Source organism: Silene latifolia, chromosome 5, assembly GCF_048544455.1.
Source record: "Silene latifolia isolate original U9 population chromosome 5, ASM4854445v1, whole genome shotgun sequence".
Classification (NCBI taxonomy): Eukaryota; Viridiplantae; Streptophyta; class Magnoliopsida; order Caryophyllales; family Caryophyllaceae; genus Silene; species Silene latifolia.
In genome coordinates, this window is record NC_133530.1 from 25,219,951 (window position 1) to 25,236,220 (window position 16,270).

The 16,270-nt window shown below is 34.1% G+C and overlaps 1 pseudogene; it reads left to right on the forward strand.

The window, feature by feature from the left end:
* The first annotated feature begins 7,179 nt into the window (after window positions 1-7,179).
* LOC141656014 (uncharacterized) overlaps window positions 7,180-16,270 on the forward strand; it is a 61,384-nt pseudogene continuing 52,293 nt past the window's right edge.

Genomic DNA, 16,270 nt, shown 5'->3' on the forward strand with positions numbered 1-16,270 from the left:
TAGTACCTTTCTCAGCAGTCTCCTGCTCATGTTCTGCAATAGGCGCCAATTTACCAGGTTGAACCACCTCCTCACTGCTGTGACTGTCTACAACCTCTTCCACCATCGCAGCTTCATTCGCGTTCCCCTTCTTATACGTCGTTGTATCAATTCCAGCCTTCTGAAGCATCGCTATCACCTCAGCACGGATTTTCGCAATATCCTGTTCATAAGTATCATTATTATTACTGCTAGTAGAATTATTATTTATTTGATTATTATTAATATTTGATTGCATATTAGTATTTTGTGATTGATTTAGAGAAGAAGATGCTTGAGGAGAATTATTTTTCGTAGGATTTTTGTTCTTTGCCATTGCAATTAGCTAACCCTAGAAATCGCCTAAAAATCGCCTAATCTTCGCATTCTCTTATAGTTAATGTGTTCTTTACTAATGAAATTACTTTTACTACTTAGACATGCAATTTTAAGAGGATTATATATTTATATAAATACTAGTATTGGTGCCCGGCTTCTCTCGGGCTACCTCTACTTACCATTAATTTTTTTTTTCATTAAATAAAATTACTTAAAGTTGCATAACCCATACATTTATCATTAATATATTGTTTTATGACATATCCTAAAATTACGATGAAATAAATTTTGAGACAAATTCACCACTCCCGCTATTAATATTTTACTCTTATTAATGAAACAATAGTAATAACATATCACTACTTGCCCGTAATCATTGTTACTTTCACAACTTCCGCCGTCATTATTGTTACTGTCACTACTGCCGCATTAATATTGATAATTTTACTACTTCCGCCGTAATTATTGTTACTTTCACTATTGCGGCATTAATATTAATTATTTCACTAATCCCGTTGTTGTTTCTACCACTTTCACTAATCTCGTTGATAATATTATTATTTTTACTATTGAAATGAGTTATTACTATCATATAACTATATCCAATGTTAATATAATTCTTTTCTTTACTGACGAAATTAATTTTACTACTTAAGCATGCAATTTTAACAGGATTCTATATTTATATAAATACATTACATATATGCATTAAATCAAATCGAAACAATTATGCAATATTATATATTATGAAATCTAACTTGAAATATTTCTAGGGTAATGCTAAATACAACCTATTGGGTTGTATTTAAACATTAAATACCTTCTAATTTGGATATTAATTTAGGAATTAAGAACTAATTTACACATTAACCAGTACAATTAATGCCTATATCAAGATTTTATTTCCTCTTTTGTTTTCTTAAATACAACCTAGTGGGTTGTATTTATCATTACCCTTATTTATAACCAACTTATATTATATTTTTGTATGTTAAATAACTAACATCTCTATACATCTAATAAACTATAAAGTTTAATAAAATTGCATAGATTTTAAATTTAATATATAATCTTATGATTAACATAATTAATAGCATAAATGTATATGTTTATACTAATTAGTTATTTTATTTTAAGGAAATTAACCATCTTCTAGTCTTCTATAAATATTTAGAAAAATTACCAAAGATCTTCTTTCTTTCAGTTTCCTTGGAATTAACCAATCTTAATTAATTATTTTATTTTTAGGAAATTGACCATCTTAATTAATTATTTTATTTTAAGAAAATTGACCATATTTTAGGCTCTTAAAAATGTTTAGGAAAATTACAAAACTTCTACATAATTTAATTTTAACCCAAAGTATATAATATTTGCATTGAGATCCCTTAATCGGGCCCATCACACGGTGCTAGTGATTTAAAACTATATAGTATAATTAATTTGTATAACTTTCTTTAATTACATGGAAGTCCCTTGATTTTTGGATTTAATATATAGTATTGATTGATATTACATATATGCATTAAATCAAATCGAAATAATTATGCAATATTATATATTATGGAATATAACTTGAATTATTTATAACCTACTTATCATATTTTTGTATGTTAAATAACTAACATCTCTATACATCTAATAAACTATAAAGTTTAATAAAATTGCATAGATTTTAAATTTAATATATAATCTTATGATTAACATAATTAATAGCATAAATGTATATGTTTATACTAATTAGTTATTTTATTTTAAGGAAATTAACCATCTTCTAGTCTTCTATAAATATTTAGAAAAATTACCAAAGATCTTCTTTCTTTCAGTTTCCTTGGAATTAACCAATCTTAATTAATTATTTTATTTTTAGGAAATTGACCATCTTAATTAATTATTTTATTTTAAGAAAATTGACCATATTTTAGGCTCTTAAAAATGTTTAGGAAAATTACAAAACTTCTACATAATTTAATTTTAACCCAAAGTATATAATATTTGCATTGAGATCCCTTAATCGGGCCCATCACACGGTGCTAGTGATTTAAAACTATATAGTATAATTAATTTGTATAACTTTCTTTAATTACATGGAAGTCCCTTGATTTTTGGATTTAATATATAGTATTGATTGATATTACATATATGCATTAAATCAAATCGAAATAATTATGCAATATTATATATTATGGAATATAACTTGAATTATTTATAACCTACTTATCATATTTTTGTATGTTAAATAATTAACATCTTTATACATCTAATAAACTATAAAGTTTAATAAAATTGCATAGATTTTAAATTTAATATATAATTTTATGATGATAATAATTAATACCATAAGTGTGCATGTTTATACTAATTAATTATTTTATTATAAGAAAACTGACCATCTCCTAGTCTTCTATAAATATTAGGAAAATTACCAGAAATCTTCTTTCTTTTAGTCTCCTTGAAAGTGACCATCTTAATTAATTATTTTATTTTAAGGAAATTGACTATCTTAAATAATTATTTTATTTTAAGGAAATTAACCATGTTTAGGAAAATTACCAAGCTTCTATATAATTTAAGTTTAACCCAAACTATATAATATTTGCATTGAGATTCCTTAATCGGGTGTATCACACAGTGCTATCGATTTAAAACTATATAGTATAATTAATTTGTATAGATTTCTTTAATTACATTGAAGTCCCTTGGTTTCTGGAATTAATATATAGTATTGATTGATGATTTACCCGTCTTAAATAAAACTTTATGCCATCACATTAGTAATTTTGTACTCTATGCATTTGTTCCCACTTATCATTATTTGTACTATTGCGCTATACACATTCGCTATTATTTGTTCCCATTTATCAATACTATATATTAAATCCAGAAATCAGGGGACTTCAATGTAATTAAATAAAGTTATGCGAATTAATTATACTATATAGTTTTAAATCAATAGCACCGTGTGATGGACCCGGTTAAGGGATCTCAATGCAAATATTATATAGTTTGGATTAAAATTAAATTATATAGAAGCTTGGTAATTTTCCTAAACATGGTGAATTTCCTTAAAATAAAATAATTAATTAAGATGGTTAATTTCCTTAAAATAAAATAATTAATTAAGATGCACAATTTCAAGTAGACTAAAAGAAAGAAGATGCCTGGTAATTTTCCTAAATATTTATAGAAGACTAGAAGATGGTCAATTTCCTTAAAATAAAATAATTAATTAGTATAAACATGCACACTTATGGTATTAATTATTATCATCATAAAATTATATATTAACTTTAAAATCAATGCAATTTTATTAAATTTTATAATTTATTAGATGTATATATAGAGATGTTATTATTTAACATACAAAAATATAATAAGTAGGTTATAAATATTTCAAGTTAGATTTCATAATATATAATATTGCATAATTCTTTCGAAATGATTTAATGCATATATGTAATATATTTATATAAAAATATAATACTCTTAAAATTGCAAGATAAGTAGTAAAAGTAATTTCGTCAGTAAAAAAAAAAAGAATTGTAGTAACATTGGATATAGCTATATGATAATAATCACTCATTTGAATAGTAAAAGTAACAATATTATGAACAAGATTAATGAGAGTGGTAGAAACAACAACTGGAGTAGTGAAATAATCAATATTAATGCGGCAATAATAAGAGTAACAATAATTACGGTGGGAGTAGTGAAATTATCAATATTAATGTGGCAGTAGTGACAGTAACAATAATTACGGCGGGAGTAGTAAAAGTAACAATGATTACGGGCGAGTAGTGAAATGTTATTACTATTGTTTCATTAATAAGTGTAAAATATTAATAGCGGGAGTACTGAATTTGTCTCAAAATTTATTTCATTATAATTTTAGGATATTAATGATAAATTTATGGGTTATGTAACTTTAAGAAATTTTATTTAATGAAAAAAAAAATTAATGATAAGTAGAGGTAGTCTGGGCGAAGCCGAGCACCAATACTAGTACGTATGTATTATGTAGTACATCATACTTGATCCGGCTCATACGTTGAACAAATCGTTTGTTTACCAAGCCTAGAAGACATTTTTTTTTTACGCTCAAATATTAAAAAAAAAAAAAAAAAGGTAGATGACATTGACGACTAGTAGCGTTAAAGCATATTTAAAAGAATAAAAGAAAATGAATTTGGAGGTAGTAGTGGGCAAGAGGACATAGTAGTATTATATAGTGCAGTACTGCAGGAGTTGTAGGAGTATGAATCAAATTAGAGTTGACAAATAAAAATCACCATTTTTACAAAAAGAAGTTGAAATGAGGATGGAGTGGGAGTTGCGGGAGGCGGTTAGTCAGGGAGATTGGAGGTTTCTGGAAGATGCAGTCACCGTACAACCCTCCCGAATACTTCCTCGCTCTATCCGATTGGGGAAGGTCCATGTTCCACATTGCCGTATTTGATGCCAAGGTGGGGTTTATGAAGGAAGCTATGAATATTCTGCCCACAAATATCCTCAAACAACTCCTCCTTATTACAGACTCAGATTCGTATACCCCGCTTCACTTAGCGGCTTACCATGCCAACATCTCTGTGATCAAATGTATTAGAGAAATGTACGAATCATTGTCGTGGGATGATGAGGATCATGTCAAGCCTTGGTTAGCATTGACTCAGGATAAGCATACGCCATTAAACCTGGTGTTGGGACTTAAAGAGGTGGATGAGAAATGTGTGATGGAGATACTGTTAATGGATCCAGAACTAGAGAGCTGCACCAATGCTGATAAGGACGGCAACACCCCGCTCTACTACGCGCTCAATAAGGGCTTCAATCGTGTTGCTGAGATGATATTGAAGTCTCCTCAACCTGCTACTTCTATTGTCGGCTCCATAGATTTCTTGACGCTTGCTAGTCTTGCTACTAATTGCACAGGTCACTACTACTCTTTTACCTTTCTCTACTTATTATCTATGACTAAAGAAGGATCGGAGAGATTGATAGGATTACTACATGGATGTTAGATTGATAGATGTACGTAGAGTCGTCATCAAATCAAAACTAAATATGGTATGTTTGGGACCTTGAATTGAAATTGAATTCCGTAATTGAGATATTTCAAGTGTTTGGGAACTCCTAGAGTTTGGAATTGGAATTGACTCAATTTCTTATCAATTCCAAGCTAGTTAAAATTTGGGGTTTCCAAATACCTACCAAATCATTTCAATTCCATCACTTACGTTTTATTTCGTGATGCAAATTTCATCAAAATATTTTTATTTATGATATTTTTTCCGATCGTAAATATTTTCCGAGACAATATTTAATTTTTTCAAATATAAAACATCCACTGACCTCGACCCATATCCGTCTCGCCCAAGTTCAATTCCAATTCCACTTCCATGGGTTTCCCAAACGCAATTTTGGAATTGGATTTGAAATTGAATTCAAACATTTGAATTTCTACAATTGAAATCATGAAAATGAAATCAATTCTGTGTTTCCAAACACTGCCTAAATAGATAGGGATGTTGAGGTCGAACTACAAGGACAGTGAGCTACGATGATTATAAGTCTTAATTTGCTTACTTTGAGTTCTAAACTAATTACAACAACAACAACATCAGAGCCTTAATCCCAAAATGATTTGGGGTCGGCTGACATGAATCATCCTTTATAACCATCCATAGGTGAACGCACACCTCAAAAAGCGAATAGAAAAGGGTGAGTTCTAAACTAATTAACTTAAAAAAAACACAAGAAGATGCAAATAAATGGAATCAAATAGGGGAAGAATTAGGGTCAATCCGGTTCATTTGAATGACAAAAGATTTTAATAACAGTAGGGGTCAAAAGTGAAGTATTGCCTAGACTCGGGTCACGTCCTCTCGGCCTTGCGACTGCCTAAGATCCAACTAGCGGGCTCTAGCAAGTCATGTCGTAATAGCCTTCCCTACCAAGTTTATGCTATTCTATGATGCAAGCTAGTCTCTCGATCAAAAGGTCGTCCTTGCAATAGATTATTTGAATGGAAAAACGCATAGACAGTTAAACAAAGACATGAAGTGTATCAAACTTAGAGACAATTAAACAAACACATGGAATTCAATTCCAAATTCTTAGGTTCCTAAACATGGTAGAGATCAACTGTCCCACTTTTATGTCTCATCTCGTGTCTCATCCCCATAAGATCTAGACACGTCACAATTGAAATAATAAAAATGGTAACATTATATATCAAAGTGCTAATGTGATACATGAAATGGGGCAGAGGATGTGCTGCTCTGAGCAAACAGAGCCTAGACCTTCATGCGTAAGATAGTGAATAATATGTTTCTTTACCCAATCATTTAGTTGACGTTTATAATTAGTATAAAAAATTTTGAATTCAGTAGATGCCAAGGTCTCTAACATTTGTAAATACAGGGAATGTAGAAAGGTTGTTCTGGGAAAAATATGGTGGCTGTTTAGACGACGATGGAAATACAGCATTGCATTCCGCCTTGAATTCAACGTCAACACAAGAACTAGCTCTCGAAACTCTGTCAACCTATCCCGACCTGTGTACGATTCGCAACTATAGGGGTGAAAGTCCGTTCTTTCTCGCCGTCAAGTCTGGATACGAAAAAGTTGTGGATGAGATAAGGAGAATTAACGATCCGCGATTCAACATGCTTCGTCGCAATGATGGTACTACTGTATTGCATAGTTTATCCTCCTGCCCAGGTATGCTTCTTTAATTTTATTTTGGTGGATAATTGTTTGTTAAAGATATGTAACAAGTAAGCAGTGGATTGAATTAATTCTTTTAATTAAAACAAGTTCATCATGAATGCAGAGAGCATCGGCAAAAGGTTGCTTAAGAAATATTGGTGGATGATGAACTTGCACGATGGTTATGGAAAGACAGCGGTCGACTAGGCTAATCAAGCAAATACTCATTGGCTACTTGATTTATTGACCAAACCTTCTCTTTTACATAAAGAAGACTTTGATTGGATTGAAGCTTGTAAAAGAGAAGAAAATCTCGCTGTTTCTGCCTTTGTTGAAACATGCGAAGACCTTCCAAGGGCTTGTCGCCTAAAAAATGACACTCCTTTACACCATTTAAAACTGAACGCTTACAAAGATTACCTCAATTTCCTTAAAAATCCAGCTATCACCGAGCTTAAGAACATGACAGATCATGATGGTGCAACTGCATTACAGCGTGCACTAGAAAGAAAGGATATACATTTCGTTAAGGCACTTCTACTTGATATTGAGGTCCAAAAGACCATCCAAGACTATCATGGCACTACTCCCGTGGACTTACTCGCACAGCTCTGTAAGGAAAATGACGAATGGGTATGTTTAAGCAACTTACTTTCCGTGATTACTCGCAAAACTTTGAAAGGAAATAACTGTGTTTGAAACAACTTGCAGGACAAAATGTGCAAGCTAATTAAGGTGAACCCAGACCTGAAAACATCATATATGTTGAGTTTATGGATTCAAGTATCTAAGAGGGGGAGGGGGGTGAATTAGGTACTATTTAAAATTTTTAACCAAACTTAATTGATTTAAGTTAGTCAAATGGAATGATATCTCAAGTATCTAACAAACACCCCTTTTAAATGAAAGTTAAAAGGCGTATTGTTGAACTGACTAAAGCAACAGTGAGACAGATTGTTACTGATGGCTTTGCAAATGTTATATTTAAAATAAGAATACTTCGAATAATATTGAGAAATTAAACGAGTATTAAAATGAATGTTTGCTGAAGTATGAAAGTAACAACTGCTTTACGATTAGCTATTTGTCTCGATTTATGGAGTATGATCGCAGACCAAATGTGACAGTATATGGAACTTTTACTTCGAAGGTTAAGCAAAGCAAAGCAAACAAAATAAGGAACAGCGGAATAAAAAGCGAAGAGATAAACAACACAACGATTTTGAATTGGTTCGGCCGACACTCTAAAGGCCTACGTCCAATCTTCTTTTATTGATAAGTGATGTAATCTACTCCGATTACTTTGAAACACTAACAACAAAAGGACCAACTGTAATACTATGGTTTTATGAGTCTCTGGGTACTCTATCGAGTAGGCCTTACTCTGTCGAGTAAGGGTGTGTTGCGTTTTAAAATAGTTTCTGACCTGTTGGGTACTCGATCGAGTAACGTAGATACTCGATCGAGTAAGGGGCACTCGATCGAGTACCTTAGCTACTCGATCGAGTAGCCGGCCAATCGGGAATGATTTGACGGGTTTTGCTAATAACGCGAGTTTGATATAAAAGGTTTCCGTCAGTTTATTTAATCACTTTTAACCTTTCTAAACCCTTCAAAAGAAAAAGGAGTTACGTAGTTCTCTCTCGTCGCGTTGTTGGCAAATCCCCAAGGCTTGGAGTGTCGGATCATCTTGTTCTTTGCATCATAGTGTTCCTTGCGTCAAGGGTAAGATCTGCATACCAATTTTATACTGTTTATTTGAGTTTGTTTAAAACCCTAATTGGGTAGATTTGGGGGTTTTGGGAGGGTTATGTTGATTAGGTGATAATTGTATGATTATGTGTATAAGAGAAGGGTTCGTAGAGGAAAGGTTTTGAGACAAATTTGCTAGATCGTCGATGTTTGTGTTGCATTCCGTGTAGGGTTTCCCTACTCGGATTAATTACATAATGTGTGGTGATTGTGCTGTAGTTAGTGATTGTTGATTGATTCAGACGGTTGTGATTGTATATTGTTGATTGATTGTCTCTGGTTCTCGAGATGCGTTCTCAGCTGAGTGGAGTCACTTGCGGGAGTGGCTTCACGCCCTAGTTTCACCCTTCGTGGAACACGCCACGGAAGGGGATGTGCACATTAATGGGACAGGGTTATCGCTCGGTATGATGAGCGGAGCTTATGTGGGAACGACTGCGGTCCCCCACGCGGCGGCTGGTCCAGTCCAAAGGACGATCGGTGACGGAGATTGATAGGAGTGGGTGTGATTGTGTGTGTGACTGTTTGAGCTATGTTGTTTGTTGTGTTGTTGGATCATATAAATTGTGTGATTAGTACTGACCCCGTTTAAATGTTTTTAAAACTGTGGTTTTTCATTTGGGGGTGGTGAGCAGTTATTAAGCAGGTATGAGACGATGTGTATGGGATAGTTGGGATGAGTCACCACGTTGCAGTTTAGAAGTCTTCTGCTGTGTCTGACGCTTGATAGTATTTTGATAGTAGATAGTTTTGAGAACTTGTGTTTCCTTTTATCAGTTTTGGTTTTGAACATGTAATCACTTAAACTATAATTACTTTTAAAGTACGTTTCTTTATTGTCTTATGATATTCATTGCCTCGGGCGACCGAGATGGTAGTATCCTTATACCTAAGTGGTCCTGGTAAGGCACTTGGAGTATGGGGGTGTTACAAATGGTATCAGAGCGACGATCCTGAAACATGTAACCAATGAACACAATAAACATAGGGAGTCAAATAAAATGAACCCGGGGTAAATGTTGTAGGAGCTAATGCAAAGACTTGGGAGACGTCCTAAAGTCGCGAACTCGCCCTACAATTTTGAACCGGACACTATAGGATATGAGTCGGGATCGCTATGTGTTTACCTTGTGTATTGTGTACCTATGTAGTGATGTGTGGCATGAATCAGTGGATGTATGTATGTTGAGAATGGGGAATGTGTAGAAAGGATGGTGATGATGTGATTTCGTAAGTTATTGATTGAAAGTATGATAGTTGTTTTACGATATGGCATTATAAAAATACGGAAAGAAAATTTGTTTGATTGGAGTTATACATAGAGTTATGTATACATATATGTTGTTGGTAGTGTTGTACGAGTTTATATAGCTGAAAGTTTGAATAAGAGCATGAATAATTGGTGGAAAAAGATGATAATTATTGCATGATAATATGATTTTTTTTAACGCATGTTGTATGATGGAAGAGATTTTATAAGGTTGTTATGCTAGTAACATGTGAATATGATACTTGATGTCATATAATTGCGATTTTGTTTACGTAAAGTTATATAATAAAAACATGTGGGTAATATGTGATTGGTAAGTTGAATGATATATGTGCATCGAGTTATTTGTTGCTTGGCTTTTGAAGTTAGTAACATGTGGTTAGGGATACTGGTTTTATGAGCATCGAGTTGTTTTTGTTTACCATGTTGTCGTTTAAGTTGTTGGGAAGTAAAATCAAGTAGTTGTGTTTTCGATAATAGGGAGGTTGTCTTTAAACTGTTATAACTTGAGATGCATAAATTATTTAAATGTGATTCTAATTGGAGGTGATAGCTTGTCCTTTTACGATTCTAATGATAGGTCACACGCCCAAAACGACCAAGAAATGAGCGAGTTATGACTGTTTTACGAAAACTGAACAGTGCTGAGAAATGCGTAGGTACTCGATCGAGTAGCCTTGGTACTCGATCGAGTAGGGGGGGACTCGATCGAGTACATTAGTTACTCGATCGAGTAGCCCTGGTAATTTGTTTTACGTGCTTCTGATCTTCACCTACTCGATCAAGTAAGTCACTTACTCGATCGAGTGTCCTGTACTCGATCTAGTGACCCCTGTTTTGGGTCATATGCTTATCTTTTGAATTCGTTGCATATTATGTTTAATTCAAAGTTGTTATTTTGCTTCTTTATACATTGTTTTACATGTACGTTGGTCTTGACACGTAAGTTACCCAATCTTGTGGTGTAGTGAGTGGCACCTGTGGTGAGTATGAGTTCGGTGGGAGGACATGAGTTATACGTGGTTGTGATAGATAGTGGAAAAAGAAAAGGAAGATCGTTATGGTTTATGGAGACATAGAACATGTTTTGTGAGATGAAATGAGCGATATGTTTGTACGTTGAGTAATGCAAAAGTAATTAAATGTGGGCAAGGGATGATGTGAGTTTATGGAACGTGAGAATGAAAAGATTGAAATGAGGGACGCAAATGGTGGCATCTTGAGATGTGTGAAGAATCATGGAGGGGGATGGTTAGGAGTCGTGTGGGTTAAGAATATACATAGTGAAAGTTCGTTTTAAAAGGGTTGAGAAGAGTAGTATATAGTGAACTTTGTGGAGACATGTCGCGAGGTGGACTTGTAGACATTGAATGAGTTTGGGAGATTTGGTTTAGTAAGAGATGAAACTACTGTGTGATTTCCGTGGGCAATTAGCGGTATGAAAGGAATTTTGATTTCTAGAGATGTAATTGTTGAACAGTAAACGTTGATTCTATGGATGGATTAGTGGCAAGGGTGATTGATGACATAATAAGAGAATATTTGTGGTAAGAAAGAGTGAGATGATATCGATATGAAATAATTAGATGTGAGTTTTGGAGCAGTGAGAAAGTAACCAGAACACTAAAGAGTTAGGTAGAAGTGATAAGGAGTTGAATGGTTAATTGATTTTGTAGAGTGTAAAAGAAAAGAATGAGGGGAATAAAACTAAGGAAATGTTGACCGGAGTTATGTGATATAGAGGTAAGGAGTCGTCGAGATGTGTGCTACCAATCATGAAGAGGTTAGTTAATGGTTATAGAGGAGTTTCGGGACAACATGATTAGTCTTGAGGTTTGAGGAATTCAGGAAAGTAAGAAGTTGGTAGAATATCTGCATGATATGAGATTTTGGTGGAGATTTAGATGATGATACAGTTAAGAATGGTATTGGGAAGAATGTTGAAGTAATTTTGTTGATGGATTTGATGTTCGTTATTTGGGATGTTAACCAAAGATAGGAAAGAAATCGTGATATTTAGAGATGAGTGTAAGGATTTGATGTCCGGACAGTGGTAGTGATATGGTTTGTGACTAGTGGTTAAGGGTGATGGTATATTAGAAAGGTAACAATTCTGAAGCGGTTGATTTTGCAGAGACCAGGTTGATATGTATGGTTGTGAGAGAGTGTAAGATGTGGTTATATGAGGCAATTGTTAGTAGTTGAGTATTAATAGTATGGTTACATTTGGCAGGGGGTGATGGATATGTGAATGGGAGAATATGTTATGAGGGGCATATGAGTTAAGCTCGGGCGACATGTAACCTTTGTTGAGTGGTAACTTACGTGATCATGATTGACTAGGTGGATGTGATTACGGGTCTATGATACGTGTAAATGTTTGTGTGAGGTTCTGACCTCACAAGAAGTGGCATGGTGTGATAATTATAAAGTTGTTATATGATTGTTTTGTAATTTATGTTGGGTACGATATACTAATGGAATGAGGTTCAAAAGGTAATAATGTGATTGATCTGGCATATATGGATAGTTAAAATTGTATGTGTATGGATGATACTTGTTTATTCCGTGAAATGGTAAGGATGATGTTCATGAGATTATTACCTGTTTAATTCATATAACATGTTGCATTGTGATCTAGTAAAGTGGATTTGAGTAAATTTTTCTTGTCCGAGAAGTTATGTTGGGTCAGTGTTTATGGGATTGTGTCTGTTGTGATGTCTATCGGTGTAGTTGTGGTGCCTCGGGTGATGATCCGGGCACGGTACCTAGTGTTGTGATGCGGGTATTTTCGCACTGCGGTGTGGCTGTAGGTGGTGGTGTTGCGATGTCGTCACCGGTTTTGGTGGAGTAGGCGGGATGATTATGATTCGAGTTTTGAAAGTACATACCAGTTACACATAAATTGTTGTTTTGTTTGATGTTGCTTCCTGTGAGTTTCAGTTTGTACAGATAGACAGTTGTTTTGTTTATTGATGTTCCTTACCAGTTAAGTTTTGGTATGAGGGTAGAGTATGATATGAAAGAGAGTTGTATATATTTTCGTTGTTGTCATGGTATAGTGACATTCTGTTGATGGGACACAGTTGTCAGAAGTTGTTACAGTACTTTTGATCTTGTTTTAAGATGAGGCTTTAGACATAGTCATGGTAAGTGATTGGTGGAACATGTGTTGTATTGATCTGGACGATGCAGGAGGTTCATAATCAGATTTTGGGACAGTGAGTGTAGGGTGTTGGGAATTAGTGTCATGTTAAGTTTTGTATGAGTTTTGCGGTAATAAATAAAAGAACTTGAGGATCTAGTGTGAGTGTACGTAACGAGTGTAGATCGTGAGTTATGCTTTTGGGAGATAGGTGCCTTACATAGAGAGGTATGTTGTTTTGCAGTAAGAATGGAGAGTTAGTAAGGTGATTTTGCTACGAGTTTTATGGTATAGGTTAGGTGGTGTGCCGTACGAGTTAAGGTATGAAAAATGTTTAAGTAAGAGAGCCTTGGATATGTGCATGGCGAGTGTTTAGGTTATAGGTGGTTATCTTTGACATGCGGTGGTGATGAGGATAATGAAAAGATATATCTAGGATTTAGTATTAGTGAGTTACGAGGACGTAACATTTATCTTAAGAGGAGTAGGATGCGATAAAAGAGATTTTGATGGTTGTTCATATGGTAGTATATTTGGAAGTAGAGTGTTGGTGTAGCATAAGATATGGATTTGTATATGTTGTGGTTGATAGTGTTAAAAGGTCATGGACGTGCTTGTAGTAGTTAACATATTAGGCCCACTTATCTTTGACATGCGGTTAATGTTTATAGGCCATTAACATATTAGGCCCACTTATCTAATTATGCCCCTCCTGCCACCTATATAATAAAAGCTACACCTGTTTGTGGTTTTAACCTAATTCATATTCATTAAGAGAAACACACAAGAAGAGAATTAGAGAATAAGGAAGGCATGAGAAGGCAAAAGATTGGAGTTTATCTTCTTGTTGATTTCAAGGAATCTCCTTATCAGATCTAATGGCCACTCCACGTAAGTACTCATCTGTAATTATCACTGCAATCAAGATCCTCTAAATTTATGTTTACATGTGGTATCAGTCTATCAGAGCAGGATTGTGATTGCAGTTATAGTTCTGATTAATGTTTCAATTATGTCTTTTGAATGAAATTAATGTTTAATTATGATGTTATTATTTTCATTCATGATTGATTGTTTACTCGTTTGATTATGATTGTTTCCGCTGCCCTAATTGAATTATTTCAATTCTTATGATGCCCTAATTGAATTATTTCAAATCTTATGATGTCCTAATCGAATTATTTCAATTCGTATGATGTTATTATTTTATTGTTTATGGTTCTTAATCGCACATCTACACTGTTCACCGACAGCACTATTCACGAGCACTGTTTACGCAGAAAAGTTACTGTTCATCAGTTTTGAGTGTCGGATTTTGATGTGATAATAATTATGATTTTTTGTTTTATTCATAATAGTTCTCGATTGAGCTAATGTTTCACTCGATCGAAGCTCTTAAGCATGAATAAGTTCCTTTATCATCGATATTTATGTTTGATTATGTATGATATTAAGTACATAAGTTAATATAATTATCATATTGTTGTTGTAAGCCTACATATTATTTGTGTAAATATATCATTTGATATAGAATGTAAGAGACTTTCGAATTATGACAAGTTGAAATTCACCACAGTGATTTCATCTCGTACGCGATCAAATCTCATAATGGAATCATATTGAACATTCACATTAGGTTGAGGTTCGCCACAGTGGATTCAAATTATGTAGTGAATTTCCGACTAAGCATCTAATGGGGTAAAGTAACTTGTATTAAGGTTTTACCCACAGGTAACCTGACATTAAAGTAAAACACCCATTAAGGAGAGTAAAGTAACTTGTATTAAGGTTTTACCCACAGGTAACCTGACATTAAAGTGAAACACTCATTGAGGAGAGTATACTCTATTATGTAATTAAGCATGTGTAGGTTGTCCACAAATACTATACTTGCCTGATAAATGTTTATGAGTTACTCATTTAAGTTTCAAGTCTTAGTCATAATTGCTATTGTGTGTTAAACTCAAAGCCTAATGTTTTGAGCATTGTTCATAATGCGATCATTTGCAAAGCTCTCTCAATAACTGTGTCCAAGCTGTTCCACAACTTGATGGTACTAATTACTCAGAATGGAAAGAGCATCTCGAGTTCTATTTAGGGATCCTTGAACTCGATCAAGTGCTTACTGGGTCAGCTCCAGCTAAACCAGCTTCTGATGCGAGTAAAAGAAGTACTTGAAGAGTATAACTGGTGGAAGAAATCTGATAGTCTTTGCCTAAAGTTTTTGCGTCTTACCACTGCACCAAACATTAAGTCCTCCATTTCGAGACAGTCAGTAACACGCCCGGTAAGTACATGGAAATCATTAAGAACGCTTTCAGACTACCGATAAAGCGGTAGATGGAAGGCTTATGTCTGAACTTACCACTGCTAAGTATAATGAGAGTGTAACCACCATGCAACAGCATGTGTTACACATGACGAATCTGGCAGCTAATTTGGGAAAACTGGGCATGAAAGTTGAGGATCCGTTCCTCGCCCAGTTTATCATCAACTCTTTACCTGATAAGTTTGATGCTTTCCATCTTCATTACAACACTGTTAAGAAAATTTGGAGTGTTAATGAATTGACCAATAAACTGGTTCAGGAAGCAGCAAGAATCAAACAGAAAGATGAGGCTGATGCCTCAAGTAAGAGTACTGGCTTATCCCAGGCACATCATGTGCATCATGTAAGCGGAAAATCTAAGGGTAAGTTTGGAAACAGAAAGGGCATGAAGTCTGGCCCTTCTGATAAGTTGTCTGGATCTGGCATAAAGAAGAATATTAAGAAGCAGGAAAGTTGTTTTTTCTGTAAGAAACCTGGTCACTTTCAAAATGATTGCATAAAGCGTAAGAATTGGTTCGAAAAGAAGGGTAAGCCTTTGGCTTTAGTATGTTTCGAATCAAATTATGTTGAAGTTCCTTCTAATACACGGTGGCTATATTCAGGCTCTAATGTACATGTTTCGAATTCCTTGCAGGGATTCCTTACGACAAGAACCATAAATCCAAATGAGGCCTCCTTATACATGGGGAATAAAGATAAAGCCTTTGTA